Source organism: Bos grunniens, chromosome X (assembly GCF_055505025.1).
Source record: "Bos grunniens cultivar Pamir isolate PY7600 chromosome X, Bosgru_T2T1.0, whole genome shotgun sequence".
Taxonomy (NCBI): domain Eukaryota; kingdom Metazoa; phylum Chordata; class Mammalia; order Artiodactyla; family Bovidae; genus Bos; species Bos grunniens.
In genome coordinates, this window is record NC_141194.1 from 88,343,592 (window position 1) to 88,358,571 (window position 14,980).

A 14,980-nucleotide genomic window follows, 5' to 3' on the forward strand; every position below is an offset into this window, starting at 1 on the left:
TGCATTGGAGAAGGAAACGGCAACTCACTCCAGTATTCTTGCCTGGAGAATCCCAGGGACGCAGAGCCTGGTGGGCTGCGGTCTATGGGGTCGCACAGAGTCGGACACGACTGAAGCGACTTAAGCAGCTGAAGCAGCAATAGTAGCACTCTCTTTTGTTGGCCAGTTCCAGTGGCAGAGTTTTCTAGACAATACCTTTCATTTTTCCCATATCAACTTGAAACCTTAGGGCCTTCACAGGTAATGGGGGGGATCTCTCTTGGTACTAGCCACAGTGAGCTAAAGGGGCAAATGCTTCAGGATAAGCTCTTTAACCAAAATATTGGAGCCATTTAGGGACTGCTGCTGCTGCTGCTAAGTCGCTTCAGTCGTGTCTGACTCTGTGCGACCCCAGAGACGGCAGCCCATCAGGCTCCCCCATCCCTGGGATTCTCCAGGCAAGAACACTGGAGTGGGTTGCCATTTCCTTCTCCAATGCATGAAAGTGAAAAGTGAAAGTGAAGTCACTCAGGTTGTCTACTTGAAAGTTACACAGTCATGTCCGACTCCTAGCGACCCCATGGACTGCAGTCTACCAGGCGCCTCCGTCCATGGGATTTTCCAGGCAAGAGTACTGGAGTGGGGTGCCATTGCCTTCTCCGATTTAGGGACTAAACAAGATAAAATAGGATTACTCCAGACTCATAGTACTGAAACAATAATATCAATAACTTGAGATTAAGTCAGACTGTAGTTAAGAGGGCTGGGGTCATGCTTCCTTTTTATTTTTACCTTTTATTTCTTTTTATTTTTACAGTGTCAATAGGAATGGCTCTCTGACTTGAACTAATTGGAGGAAAGTCTAGGTTAAATTGGTGAAAACTCTGAACTACACACTATTCAAAAAGAAATGATATCTTATTGATTCAAGTTTATATAGCAAATAAAATTAGAGTAATAAACACTTATCAAATATTATCATTTGGGAACTTGTTTAATAGGTAAACACATATCCCCATGTAGAGTGCTGTTTACAGCTGAATGATTTGAAAGCATTAAAAATTCATTTACTCTCAAAATTAGCATATCTTCTGCAACTTTATTTACACAGTGCCTTATTTAACAATTCCTGTATTAAAATTCTTCCAAAAACACAAAAGTAAACATCATCGCTGCCTATGTCTGAGTTAAACTATAATGTACTGGTTAACTGGGTTGTTTTTTTTTTTTTCCTTTCATTTTTGACAACTATACACTTCAATGCTTCCCTATTTTTGTTTTCCTTCTTTTTTGGCTGCACCATGCTTGTGCATGCTTTAGGAACTTCCCAACCAGTGATGGAACTGGTGACCCCTTCAGTGAGAGCATGGAATCTTAACCACTGAACGACCAGGGAAGTCCCTCCCTGACTATTAAAACTAATTCATTTTGACTTTGTTTTTAAAATACCAAGAATAATTTTCTTATTTTAGGTCTCTAACTTTCACTGCCATCAAGTGTACTAAGTCGTAAGTAACTAAGGGGACTTAACAGAGTTTTAATTACAATTTTAAAATATTTAATGGAGGATGATTTTTGAAAGTACCTGGGATATTTCATAAACATAAAGGTCAAGAAATGAGCTGCTTGATTTAGCATTTCCTATATCCATTATTTTTTATTTTAGCCAAACTTAATACACTTGCCAATAATTTTTGTTCTTTCTGTCCCATTCCCATACTTCATCTTTATCTGAAAAGTTGAGATGGCTCATTGTCCTTTAGTACTTTTAAATTTTCTCCCCAAGTCAACAGGTCTGTTTTATTCATTTCTTCAGGAAATAGACTCTATTCTGAATCAAAGCTCTTAGGAGAAATGACCCCTAACTCTAGGCTCAAATTCTATTCTTTACCCTCACTCAGATTTTATTTTTTGTCACAGTCTGTTTTTACCTTTTGATGCGACCAGTTCAACAACAATATAATGCTATCTCAATCAGCCCTTGGTGAGTAGCAGGTTTGGTAGGTACAAGTAGTCTTTTACACACCACGCTCCAGACCTCCAAGTGCCGTCTGACTGCTTCTCACTCAACTGATCTGACCAACATTCGTCAGAGCTCTCAGGCCACAGCGTTCACATTCCCTCACAAAGGGCATTGTCCACGTAGCAAGGGACAGTCTGAACAGCAAAATATCCCCTAAAAATATATCACAACCAAGCATGCTGGTCCAAGATAAATCATGCCTATACGTATAAAACAAAAAGTACACTGGCTGCTCCAACTTGGAGCACCCAGATCTACATACAAGGAAAAAGTTTTCACTCTCAAATTAGCGATACAACCATTAAGTGCGTGTGAGTGTCTAAAGACATGGGTAAGGCGTCACAGGCTCATTTTGGCCTTCTGACATTCAAGAAGCATCCATCCCTTGTCTAGTAAAACTGGCTCATATCACTCACATTCTAATACACTGAGTTTTGTTAAAGCTGAATCCTGCTTCTAGCAAGGCTGGGGGCATTTAGAACAAGACTGTTCTATCTGCAACTTGTGGCGTTTGCGGGGTATCTCTCAGAGCCATTAGTATTTAGAGGCCTCCCTAGTTTCTCGGATAGCTAAAGTATCTGAGGACCCCTTCTTTTCCCCTCCTAAGGGTCAGGTTTCCTCACCTGTGTCACTTTTGGGGTGACTCTCTTGGCTCCGAAAATAAACTGCGGAGAGCTCTGCGTCGCTCTGTTGCCTGGGTAACAACTTTGTTTCCCAACTCCCCCAACCCCCACCTCCGGGTTCCCGCTTGACTTTGCTGGCCAATCATGGAGGAGTCTTCTTTGACCCCCTCATGGGAATCAACCAATCGGAGCCCGTGCCTGTTGGGGTCTGTAGCCGCCCTTTCTAATTAACTAGGTCTACCCCTTTAAGCGTCGGTCTCAGTGAGCGTCGCTCCAGAGGGAACGCGCCCACTGCGGAGACCGGTTTTTTCCGGCCCCAGAAGGCCCCGACCCCGCCTCTCTCGCTGTCTCGGCCGCTTCACGATTTACTTCGAAGTGCCACCAGGGTAAGTTTGCGGGGTTTCGTTTGTTACGGGCATCAGCCAGTTCCCTCTTTACTTTTTTCCTGAGCGTGAATTCTAGGTCGGACTGTTTGTTCTCCCGCCGATCTGGAGCAGGGGGATGGAACGGTGGGCTCGGTGGCCCGGGGGTTGAGATTTTGCTGCGGCTTCGCTCGCGCTCTCCACGCCCCCTTTCTGCCCGGTGTTAGAGACGCGTGTTGTGATAACATCCTGATTTAAACCGTTTGTGTGTATGTGATGGCACCCCACTCCAGTACTCTTGCCTGGAAAATCCCATGGACGGAGGAGCCTGGTAGGCTGCAGTCCATGGGGTCGCTAAGGGTCGGACACGACTGAGCGACTTCCCTTTCACTTTTCACTTTCATGCATTGGAGAAGGAAATGGAACCCACTCCAGTGTTCTTGCCTGGAGAATCCCAGGGATGGCAGAGCCTGGCCCGCGGCCGTCTATGGGGTCGCACAGAGTCGGACACGACTGCAGCGACTTAGCAGCAGCAGCAGTGTGTATGTGTGTGTAGGGTGGGATCGCGTTCCCCCCACCTCCGCTCTCGTGGTGTGCAAGCCTTCGGGATCCGGAGCCCCAATGGGGAGCGCCTCTTCTGCTGCTGTGAGGCTACTAGAGGGCAGGAGCTACGTGTTGGTCCCACTCCCAGGAACGTCGCCGGACTCTGTGCCCTGCGTTTCCCGCCTTGGAATGGAGAAACGCAGGCATTCCGTGGGTTTGTCATTGCTTGACTATCCGAGTGTTTGCCCTTCGTCTAGAAGTTCCGTTGTGACCCTCGTTTCTCCAGAATCCTGTGGTTTGTTTGGCTTAATAAATATTTGGAGTGTTCAGAACTGACCGGCTATGTTCGCTAGTGGGTCGCTTCATACAGTATTTGTGTGTTGTAAGTGAGGAGAAATAGGGCGGCTTTAATGGATGGTTACTGTTGGTTTTCCAGGGCTTGGAATTCAGTTATAAATTAACTAAATTGTTTTTCTTCTTTCTGCTGTCTGGTAAATAGTAAAGCTTGAGTAATTTGTCTATTCTACTTGTTATTAGCACAGAAAACAAAAAGCGAACGTAGAACATTTAAGTTTTGCCTAACTTTTGGCTTTTTGGCCAAGTTACCTATGCCGTAATTCCCTTTATTACTGTAGGTGATCAGAGTTGAAGTGTATTAAATATTATGTCTCTCAGGTACTTGTGGAGCTTAAGTTATGTAAGCTATGCTGTCTCTTCTTTCTTGATTGCTTTTATCTTTCTTGTTCTCCCGCCGACCTGGAGCAGGGGGACTGAAGGGTATAGGCTCGGTGGCCTGGGGGCTGAGGAGATTTTGCTGTGGTTTCTTTTTTTTTTTTTTCATTATTATTATTTTTTAATTTAAATTTATTACTTTACAATATTGTATTGGTTTTGCCATACATCAACATGAATCAGCCACGAGTGTACAGGTGTTCCCAATCCTGAACCCCTCTTCCACCTCCCTCCGTGTACCATCCCTCTGGGTCATCCCAGTGCACCAGCCCAGAGCATCCTGTATCCTGCATCAAACCTTGACTGGAGATTCGTTTCTTATAAGATATTATACATGTTTCAATGCCATTCTCCCAAATAATACCACCCTCACCCTCTCCCACAGTCCAAAAGACTGTTCTATACATCTGTGTCTCTTTTGCTGTCTCGCATACAGGGTTATTGTTACCATCTTTCTAAATTCCATATATATGCGTTAGTATAGTGTATTGGTGTTTTTATTTCTGGCTTACTTCACTCTGTATAATAGGCTCCAGTTTCATCCACCTCATTAGAACTGATTCAAATGTATTCTTTTTAATGGCTGAGTAATACTCCATTGTGTATATGTACTACAGCTTCCTTATCCATTCATCTGCTGATGGGCATCTAGGTTGCTTCCATGTCCTGGCTATTATAAACAGTGCTGCGATGAACATTGAGGTACACGAGTCTCTTTCAGTTCTGGTTTCCTTGGTATGTATGCCCAGAAGTGGGATTTCTGGGTCATAAGGCAGTTCTATTTCCAGTTTTTTAAGGAGTCTCCACACTGTTCTCCATAGTGGCTGTACTAGTTTGCATTCCCACCAACAGTGTAAGAGGGTTCCCTTTTCTCCACACCCTCTCCAGCATTTATTGCTTGTAGACTTTTGGATCACAGCGATTCTGACTGGCATGAAATGGTGCCTCATTGTGGTTTTGATTTGCATTTCTCTGATAATGAGTGATGTTGAGCATCTTTTCATGTGTTTGTTAGCCATCTGTATGTCTTCTCTGGAGAAATGTCTATTTAGTTCTTTGGCCCATTTTTTGATTGGGTTGTTTATTTTTCAGGAATTGAGCTGCAGGAGTTGCTTGTATATTTTTGAGATTAGTTGTTTGTCAGTTGCTTCATTTGCTATTATTTTCTCCCATTCTGAAGGCTGTCTTTTCACCTTGCTTATAGTTTCCTTTGTTGTGGAGAAGCTTTGAAGTTTAATTAGGTCCCATTTGTTGATTTTTGCTTTTATTTCCAGTATTCTGGGAGGTGGGTCATAGAGGATCCTGCTGTGATGTATGTCGGAGAGTGTTTTGCCTATGTTCTCCTCTAGGAGTTTTATAGTTTCTGGTCTTACGTTTAGATCTTTAATCCATTTTGAGTTTATTTTTGTGTATGGTGTTAGAAAGTGTTCTAGTTTCATTCTTTTACAAGTGGTTGACCAGTTTTCCCAGCGCCACTTGTTAAAGAGATTGTCTTTAATCCATTGTATATTCTTGCCTCCATTGTCAAAGATAAGGTGTCCATAGATGTGTGGGTTTATCTCTGGGCTTTCTATTTTGTTCCGTTGATCCATATTTCTGTCTTTGTGCCAGTACCATACTGTCTTGATGACTGTGGGTTTGTAGTAGAGCCTGAAGTCAGGCAGGTTGATTCCTCTAGTTCCATTCTTCTTTCTCAAGATTGCTTTGGCTATTCGAGGTTTTTTGTATTTCCATACAAATTGTGAAATCATTTGTTCTAGCTGTGTGAAAAATACTGTTGGTAGCTTGATAGGGATTGCATTGAATCTATAAATTGCTTTGGGTAGTATACTCATTTTCACTATATTGATTCTTCTGATCCATGAACAGGGTATATCTCTCCATCTATTAGTGTCCTCTTTGATTTCTTTCACCAGTGTTTTATAGTTTTCTATATATAGGTCTTTAGTTTCTTTAGGTAGATATATTCCTAAATATTTTATTCTTTTCATTGCAATGGTGAATGGAATTGTTTCCTTAATTTCTTTTTCTATTTTCTCATTATTAGTGTATAGGAATTCAAGGGATTTCTGTGTGTTGATTTTATATCCTGCCACTTTACTATATTCATTGATAAGCTCTAGTAATTTTCTGGTGGAGTCTTTAGGGTTTTCTATGTAGAGGATCATGTCATCTGCAAACAGTGAGTTTTACTTCTTGTTTTCCAATCTGGATTCCTTTTATTTCTTTTTCTTCTCTGATTGCTGTGGCCAAAATTATGTTGGATAGTAGTGGTGAGAGTAGGCACCTTTGTCTTGTTCCTGACTTTAGGGGAAATGCTTTCAATTTTTCACCATTGAGGATAATATTTGCTGTGGGTTTGTCATATATAACTTTTATTATGTTGAGGTATGTTCCTTCTATTCCTGCTTTCTGGAGAGATTTTATCATAAATGGATGTTGAATTTTGTCAAAGGCTTTGTCTGCATCTATTGAGATACTCATATGGCTTTTATTTTTCGATTTGTTAATGCGGTGTATTACATTGATTGATTTGCAGATATTGAAGAATCCTTGTATCCCTGGGATAAAGCCCACTTGGTCATGGTGTATTACCTTTTTAATATGTTGTTGAATTCTGATTGCTAGAATTTTGCTAAGGATTTTTGCATCTATGTTCATCAGTGATATTGGCCTGTAGTTTTCTTTTTTTGTGGCATCTTTGTCAGGTTTTGGTATTAGGGTGATGATGGCCTCATAGAATGAGTTTGGAAGTTTACCTTCGTCTGCAATTTTCTGGTAGAGTTTGAGTAGAATAGGTGTTAGCTCGTCTCTAAATTTTTGGTAGAATTCAGCTGTGAAGCTGTCTGGACCTGGGCTTTTGTTTGCTGGAAGATTTCTGATTACAGTTTCAATTTCCATGCTTGTGATGGGTCTGTTAATATTTTCTATTTCTTGCTGATTCAGTTTTGGAAAGTTGTACTTTTCTAAGAATTTGTCCATTTCTTCCACGTTGTCCATTTTATTGGCATAAAATTGCTTATAGTAGTCTCTTATGATCCTTTGTATTTCTGTGTTGTCTGTTGTGATCTCTCCATTTTCATTTCTAATTTTATTGATATAATTTTTCTCCCTTTTTTTCTTGATAAGTCTGGCTAATGGTTTGTCAATTTTATTTATCCTTTCAAAGAACCAGCTTTTGACTTTGTTGATTTTTGCTATGGTTTCTTTTGTTTCTTTTGCATTTATTTCTGCCCTAATTTTTAAGATTTCTTTCCTTCTACTAACCCTGGGGTTCTTCATTTCTTCCTTTTCTAGTTGCTTTAGGTGTAGAGTTAGGTTATTTATTTGACTTTTTTCTTGTTTCTTGAGGTATGCCTGTATTGCTATGAACTTTCCCCTTATCACTGCTTTTACAGTTGCTGCGGTTTCACTCGCTCTCCCCATGCCCCCTTTCTGCCTGGTGTTAACAGACGTGTGTTGTGGAATTCTGGAAAATTCTCTGAAACTTCCAATTTTATATGTGTGTGTGTGTATATATATATATATATATGTGTGTGTGTGTGTGTATATATATATATATATAATATGTATATTTAAATGTGGACCACTACCCACTAATGAATTGTCATTCACACTTTGAAAACTCTGGTCTTAGATCATTGGTTTTCAAACTTGTGTGTGTTTAGGAATTATTTAAGATGTCTGTTACAAATGCAGGTTTCCCTAGCTTACTACAGGAACTGGTTCTGTCCCTCTGTGGTGGGCTCCCCCCAAAGGTTCATATAACAAATATAAAGTGCTGGGCAAGGTACTAGATGCACAAATATTTAACAAATAATAGTTTTCTTCTTGGGAAACAAATGCTATTTATGTTTAGGGCTATAACTGTCTCTTCATTTTGCCCCTGCAAGGTTGAATCCATCAGTTCAGTTCAGTCGCTCAGTTGTGTCCAAGTCTTTGCTACCCCATGGACTATAGCTGCCAGGCTTCCCTGTCCATCACCAACTCCCAGAACTTGGAAATAATTCAAATTCATGTCCATCCAGTCGGTGATGCCATGCATCTATCTCATCCTCTGCCGTCCCCTTTTCCTCCCACCCTCAATCTTTCCCAGCATCAGGGTCTTTTCAAATGAGTCAGTTCTTCCCATCAAGTGGCAAAAGTATTGGAGTTTCAGCTTCAGCATCAGTCCTTCCAATGAATATTCAGGACTGCTTTCCTTTAGGATTGACTGGTTTGATCTCCTTGCAGCCCAAGGGACTCTCAAGAGTCTCTCCAACACCACAGTTCAAAAGCATCAATTCTTTGGCGCTCAACTTTCTTTGTAGTCCAACTCTCACATCCATACGTGACTACTGGAAAAACCATAGCTTTGACTAGACAGACCTTTCTTGGCAAAGTAATGTGTCTGCTTTTAAATATGCTGTCTAGGTTGGTCATAACTTTCCTTCCAAGGAGTAAGCATCTTTTAATTTCATGGCTGCAATCACCACCTGCAATGATTTTGGAACCTCAAAAAACAAAGTCTCTCACTGTTTCCATTGTTTCCCCATCTACTTGCCATGAAGTCATGGGACTGGATGCCATGATCTGAGTTTTCTGAACGTTGAGTTTTAAGCCAACTTTTTCACTCTCCCTTTTCACTTTCATCAAGAGGCTCTTTCGTTCTTCTTCACTTTCTGCCATAAGGGTGGTGTCATCTGCATATCTGAGGTTATTGATATTTCTCCCAGCAATCTTGATTCCAGTTTGTGCTTCTTCCAGCCCAGCATTTCTCATGATGTACTCTGAGTATAAGTTAAATAAGCAGGGTGACAATATACAGCCTTGATGTACTTCTTTCCCAATTTGGAACTGGTCTGTTGTTCCATGTCCAGTTCTAACTGTTACTTCTTGACCTGCATACAGATTTCTCAGGAGGCAGGTCAGGTGGTCTGGTATTCCCATCTCTTGAAGAATTTCCCACAGTTTGTTGTGATCTACACAGTCAATGGCTTTGGCATAGCTAATAAAGCAGAAGTATATGTTTTTCTGGAACTCTCTTGCTTTTTCAATGATCCAACGGGTGTTGGCAGTTTGATCTCTGGTTCCTCTGCCTTTTCTAAGTCTAGCTTGAACATTTGAAGTTCACAGTTCATGTAATGTTGAAGCCTGGCTTGGAGAATTTTGAGCATTACTTTGCTAGCGTGTGAGATGAGTGCAATTGTGCGGTAGTTTGAGCATTCTTTGGCATTGCCTTTCTTTCTGGCTTTGACTGCTAGTTTGATCTTAAAGTAGGGAAACTTGAGAGATCCGAAAGATAAAAAAGACAACTAAACGTTTCTGTGAGTTATAGGTGTGACAAAGGGATATAGTTTAGCTAATTGTAATTCTTTTATAATATATAAACTGTTCTGAAACACTAATTAAATAATTTATTAAACCAGAATTAAAAGAAATTAAAGACGAAAGATTTCCCTCAATTCTGTTACCAAGATAGAACTGATATTTCTGTTTCTCTCCTATTTTATCCAAATGTATTGATTTTTTTTGCATGACCTTAATCCCTGTTTATACAATGCTTTGTTCCTTTTATTTAATACAGTTCTGGGAATTTTTTCTGTGTTGTTTATAGTCCTCATGTTTTTCATTATTGATGGCACCTTGATATTCCATAAAGTGAGATGTCCATAATTTACTCAGCCTAACTAAACCAACAACAGAAGATTTAGTTCTGATTATTCCATGTTATTGATAACACTGTAAAGTCTTGACTATTTAAAATCATTTGTATAGCTTTTACCTTCCATACACTCAAGAGGAATCCTAACAGGAAGGCCAGTGATCTGGACCTGAGCTGTGAGTTTTTGCCCCGTTGGATGTATGGATTTGCCCATCTATGTTTCTATGTGCTGGAGCAGCGGTTATCAACCAGGATATTCATTTTACGTATGAGTTAGGTTGAATATATTTTTAAACTAATAAATATGGACATTTTTAAAAGGATACACTTTAAGAAAATATATGAATCAAAGCAGATTCAAGTGCCATAATAACAGTCATGGTGATTAGCTTTCTTTTTGAATATCTTTTCCAAAGATTATATGAGTGTGTATTCATTTGTAATTTAAATTTTTATAAAGGAAGCAATTAAGTTGACTGGGAGAATAAAATCTGTAATTGTCTGTATTAACACATTCCCCGTTTTCAAAGCATACGAACTGTCTTGTTTTCTGTCATTCTAAAACATTAACTAGCCACTCTTTCTAAAGTTGTAAAATATTTCAAACAAAAAAGTACAGGCTGTTATACATTATCATCCATGTACTACCAAAGATTTAGCAAGTGTTAACCTTTTGCTATATTTTCATTAGGTACTGTTTTTTTTAAAGAACCAAGCATTACACTAAAATTAAACATAAAGCTAAAACACTACTTCTTTGTACCCCTTCCCAGCCACATTTCCTTCCCATCCCAGAGATATTTGTCCTTCTGAAGTTATTAAATATTTTTCCTTGTTTTTAAGTGCTCTCAAATATAGATGACCCATAATTGATTTGTAATATATTGTTTTGTATGTCCTTTAACATTTACAAAAACAGTCTACTGTATTTACTCTTCTGCAACTTTTTTAAGGTCAACATTGTTTTTGAGATTTATCTGATATTTATCAGTTTATATTGATAAATGTAGATAAAGTTAGTAATCTGGGGGTAAGATAGATTGGTAGATTGGGATTGACTTATACACACACTACTATATATAAAAGATAACAAGAACCTATTCTCTATATAGCACAGGGAACTCTATTTGGTGCTCTGTAATGACCTGTATCAGAGAAGGCAATGGCACCCCACTCCAGTACTCTTGCCTGGAAAATCCCATGGATGGAGGAGCCTGGTAGGCTCCAGTCCATGGGGTCTCTAAGAGTTAGACACGACTGAGCGACTTCACTTTCACTTTTCACTTTCCTGCATTGGAGAAGGAAATGGCAACCCACTCCAGTGTTCTTGCCTGGAGAATCCCAGGGACGGGGGGCCTGGTGGGCTGCTGTCTATGGGGTCGCACAGAGTCGGACACGACTGAGCAACTTCACTTTCACTTTCACTAATGACCTGTGTAGGGTTCCCAGGTGGTGCTAGTGGTAAATAACTCGCAGGTTTGATCCCTGGGTTGGGAAGATTACCTGGAGGAGGGCATGGCAATACACTCCAGTATTCTTGCCTGGGAAATCCCATGGACAGAGGAGCCTGGCAGGATACAGTCTGTAGCATCGCAAAGAGTTGGATACCACTGAAGTGACTTAGCTCGCAATGACCTATATGGGAAAGAAATCTGAAAGAGTGTGGATATATATACACTATAATCATGTATAATTGATTCACTTTGCTATACAACAGAAACTAACACAACATTGTTAATCAACTATATGCCAATAAAAATTAATTAAATAAAAATTTTAAATTATATAACATATATATAACTCACATAAATACTAAAATGTGAAGTGGTTTTTTATTTTTCAAACAGTTATTTCCATAACACAAAATATTCAAAAATGCTATCTTGCCATTTAATATGTACAATCTTCATAGGCTTCTCCCAGTGAAGTTATTGCACAATCCAGGAATAAAGCTTAAAACAGAAAATCACTTAGGAGTAATAAAATCTAAATTAACTAAAAAAACACTTAGTTATTTTTATTACTGTAAGGTAGTCTTTATATAACTATGCCACTTAAAAATTCCACTGTTGTTGTTAGACATTTAGGTTGTTTCAGGTATACAAATGTTCATGTAAATCATACAAATATTGTATGATTCCACTAAAAGAGGTCCCTAAAATAGGCAAATTCATAGAGACAGAAAGTAAAATAGAGGTTACCAGGGGCTGGAGGAGTGGGCAATAGGGAGTTATTGTTCAATTGGTGCAAAGTTTCTGTTTGCAGTGATAAAAAAGTTCTTAAATAGGTAGTGGTGATGGTTGAGCAATGTTGTGAATGTATTAGTACTTAATACCACTGAATTGTATACTTAAAAATGGTTAAAAGGGTAAATTTTACATTATGTATATTTTGCCACAATAAAAAGTTACAAACATAAGAATTACACTTATTTTTTGGAGACATATACTCTATGACTTGTTTTTTGTGGAGTAAAGCCCTGAGAAAAGTGAAATGTATTTTAAAAATAAACAAATTAAGTTGTATTAGCCAGATCTGTTTTTCCTGGTAAAATCAAATTTTTTGAAATCTTTAGATAATGCTTGTGAAATCTTTACACAATGCTTTGTAAGATTTTTATGAATACTGTACTTCAGAAGTCTCCAGTTTTTTTTTGGTTCTTTTTGCTTTTTTCCCTCTAAGGTTTTGTGGGAGGATACTTCTGAAAGTGAGTAGGCCTTTGAGGCTGTATTTTGCATTAGAATACCATTCCTCTTTCATTTCTTGGGCTAGTTTTCTCCGGTGATTTACTTTCCTTTCTCCTCCCCTCTCCCCCAACCCTGTTCTTTCATTGCTGCCCCCGCCCCATACTCTGCCAGTGCCTCCCCCAAGCTCTGCCCTTTTGGATCCCTCTGCCTTCTTTCCACTTAGCCCAGCCTTCTCTTTGGGTTTCTCCACTCTCCACTCTCGTCCTCTCTTGAGTACCACCCCCATCCCCCCACCCTCCCCCACTCCTGCATCCTTCTCAGCTCCTCCCAGATTTCCCCTCTCTTGAGTCCTTCTGCTCACCCTCCCCTTTGATCCCATCTCTGGTCTTTTCCAATTTTGTAACTGCTGAAAATAAGACCTGTTTTATGGAAAGTTACAGTCTTCTGAGGTGTCAGACTTGTAATATTTGGAAAGTTTGGTCTTAATTTGGGGATTTGAAAAACTCTTTCTAGTCCTTCCCTTCAAGGGGGCTTCCCTTGTGCCTCAGCTGGTAAAGAAACCGCCTGCAATGCGGGAGACCTGGGTTTGATCCCTGGGTTGGGAAGATCTCCTGGAGAAGGGAAAGGCTACCACTCCAGTATTCTGACCTGGAGAATTCCATGGACTGTGTAGTCCATGGGGTTGCAGAGAGTTGGACATGATTGAGCAGCTTTCACTCACTTCTAGCCCTTAAAATAAGATTCAGACATTATGGCCTTGACAAGTTAAAGTAAAAAGGAAGAGAAAAGCACTTAATGTGAATGATAATTAATGTGTTACATTGCTTAAGATGTTTAATATGAACTGAAATCATTTTCAGTAGCTCTATATTTTAGTTTGGCATAAAGTACAAATGATCACCATTAGAAGTTTGACCCCTTCCTATTTCCTTTACAGTGGCTGTATCGATCTCACCTCTCCCTATCCATTTCTCTTTGGGGACTCAAACATTTAGGATAAAATATTGGTAACTCAGTTTATACTTCCAGAGTTGGCATCAATGACTGTCAGTGCAAATAAGGACCTGCTGTACTTTGAGGCTTCAATTTTCCTAGTTTCTTCTTTAGTTCCATTTCTGTAAGGCTTTTCTTGGTGGAACAAGAGGTTTCTTCAGTGATTTTGTACTTTTCCTTTGCTTCTCTGCGTTTCTCCTTAGTTTGATAATTAATGATATGTTAAGGAACTGTATGTATCATCAGAAGTGACTATTTATAGGAATGGTTTTATAACATGACTAATCACATTGCATGAATTTTCAGACCAGATCGTTTAGTCATGATGTTCTTGAGAAGGTGAAGTGAATTCATGACACTTAATGGTTATCAAGTAACTAGGCATTTTAGGGAGAATACTGTCTCCAAAGATTTGCTTCCAAGAAGGTGGGGAAGTTTTTAAATCAGTTACAGGGCTGAACTTTTATACTAGTCACGTCTTGACAGTCATTTCTCAAAGTAATGTAGGGAAATAATGGCATGAGTGATCCCCCCAAATCATTTGTACTTTGTGAGACAGACGCCTGTAAACATTTATGCTGAAATGGCTTATAATAGGTACCCAGACTTGAACTTACTTTGAATCTGCCCTTTGAGAATCAAATTTATCTTCCTAATCTGTGTTACTTAAACTAATATCACAGTGAAAGTATTATGTCCAATTCCTTCACTTGCTACTTGTTTGACCTTCGGAAAGTGATTTAGTATCTTAGAGCCTCAGTTTCTTCAGCTATAATATGGAGATCAAAATAGTTTGTTGTAGGTAATTCAAAGATGAGGAATTTTAGATTCAATAAGTGATTTTGTCATTTTCCTTTTATATAAGAGATTCAAGAACTTAAGAGATAAAAATGGTGTATCCTGAAATGACCTACCATTATTTACTGATCCTCAGTCAGATTTCTTACTACCCAAAAGACTCCCGGGATCTATAAATGACGATTGATAGTATACAGAGAAGATAATTTGCATGCTGATAAATGAGATAGTCATGTAGTAATATTTTTAAATTGTAATTTGAAATGCAATTTATGTTCACTCTCTGGGCCAGCTCAGAGAGTGTTCAGTAAATATCCCTGATTGACTAATGCTTCACTGATAGTGAGGAGAACCCCAGCATTATATTTTGGAAAACTTTTGTATAGCACTTTACATTAGACAAGACAATATATGTGGAGGGCCCTTTGTAAACTTATTTTTAAGAAAACATTTTGGTTTCTTACTTAGTGGAATTGCCAGAATTTTAGAGGTGATTAAACTGAGATTCTAATGCATTTAAATGACTAGCATGGTCAGATAAGCAGTGTTACTCAGTTGTGTCTGACTCTTTGTAATCCCATGGACTGTAGCCTGCC

At 39.2% G+C, this 14,980-nt stretch overlaps 2 protein-coding genes across 13 annotated transcripts in view; one reads left to right on the top strand and one right to left on the bottom strand.

Moving 5' to 3' along the window:
* DNAAF6 (dynein axonemal assembly factor 6) overlaps positions 1-2,763 on the bottom strand; it is a 48,976-nt gene extending 46,213 nt beyond the window's left edge. For both annotated transcript variants that reach the window (XM_086389649.1, XM_086389648.1), the window contains exon 1: positions 2,626-2,763. The gene's annotated coding sequence lies outside the window, so the exon portion shown is untranslated. The remainder of the gene's footprint in view (positions 1-2,625) is intronic.
* A 58-nt stretch (positions 2,764-2,821) lies between these two features.
* The window catches only part of NUP62CL (nucleoporin 62 C-terminal like), a 102,269-nt gene continuing 90,110 nt past the window's right edge, over positions 2,822-14,980 (top strand). For 4 of the 11 annotated variants that reach the window (XR_015159811.1, XM_086389638.1, XM_086389644.1 and 1 more), the window contains exon 1: positions 2,836-3,011. The gene's annotated coding sequence lies outside the window, so the exon portion shown is untranslated. Of the gene's footprint in view, positions 3,012-14,980 lie in introns of all 11 variants that reach the window. The other 7 variants (XR_015159812.1, XR_015159815.1, XM_086389646.1 and 4 more) reach the window with 5 other exon arrangements.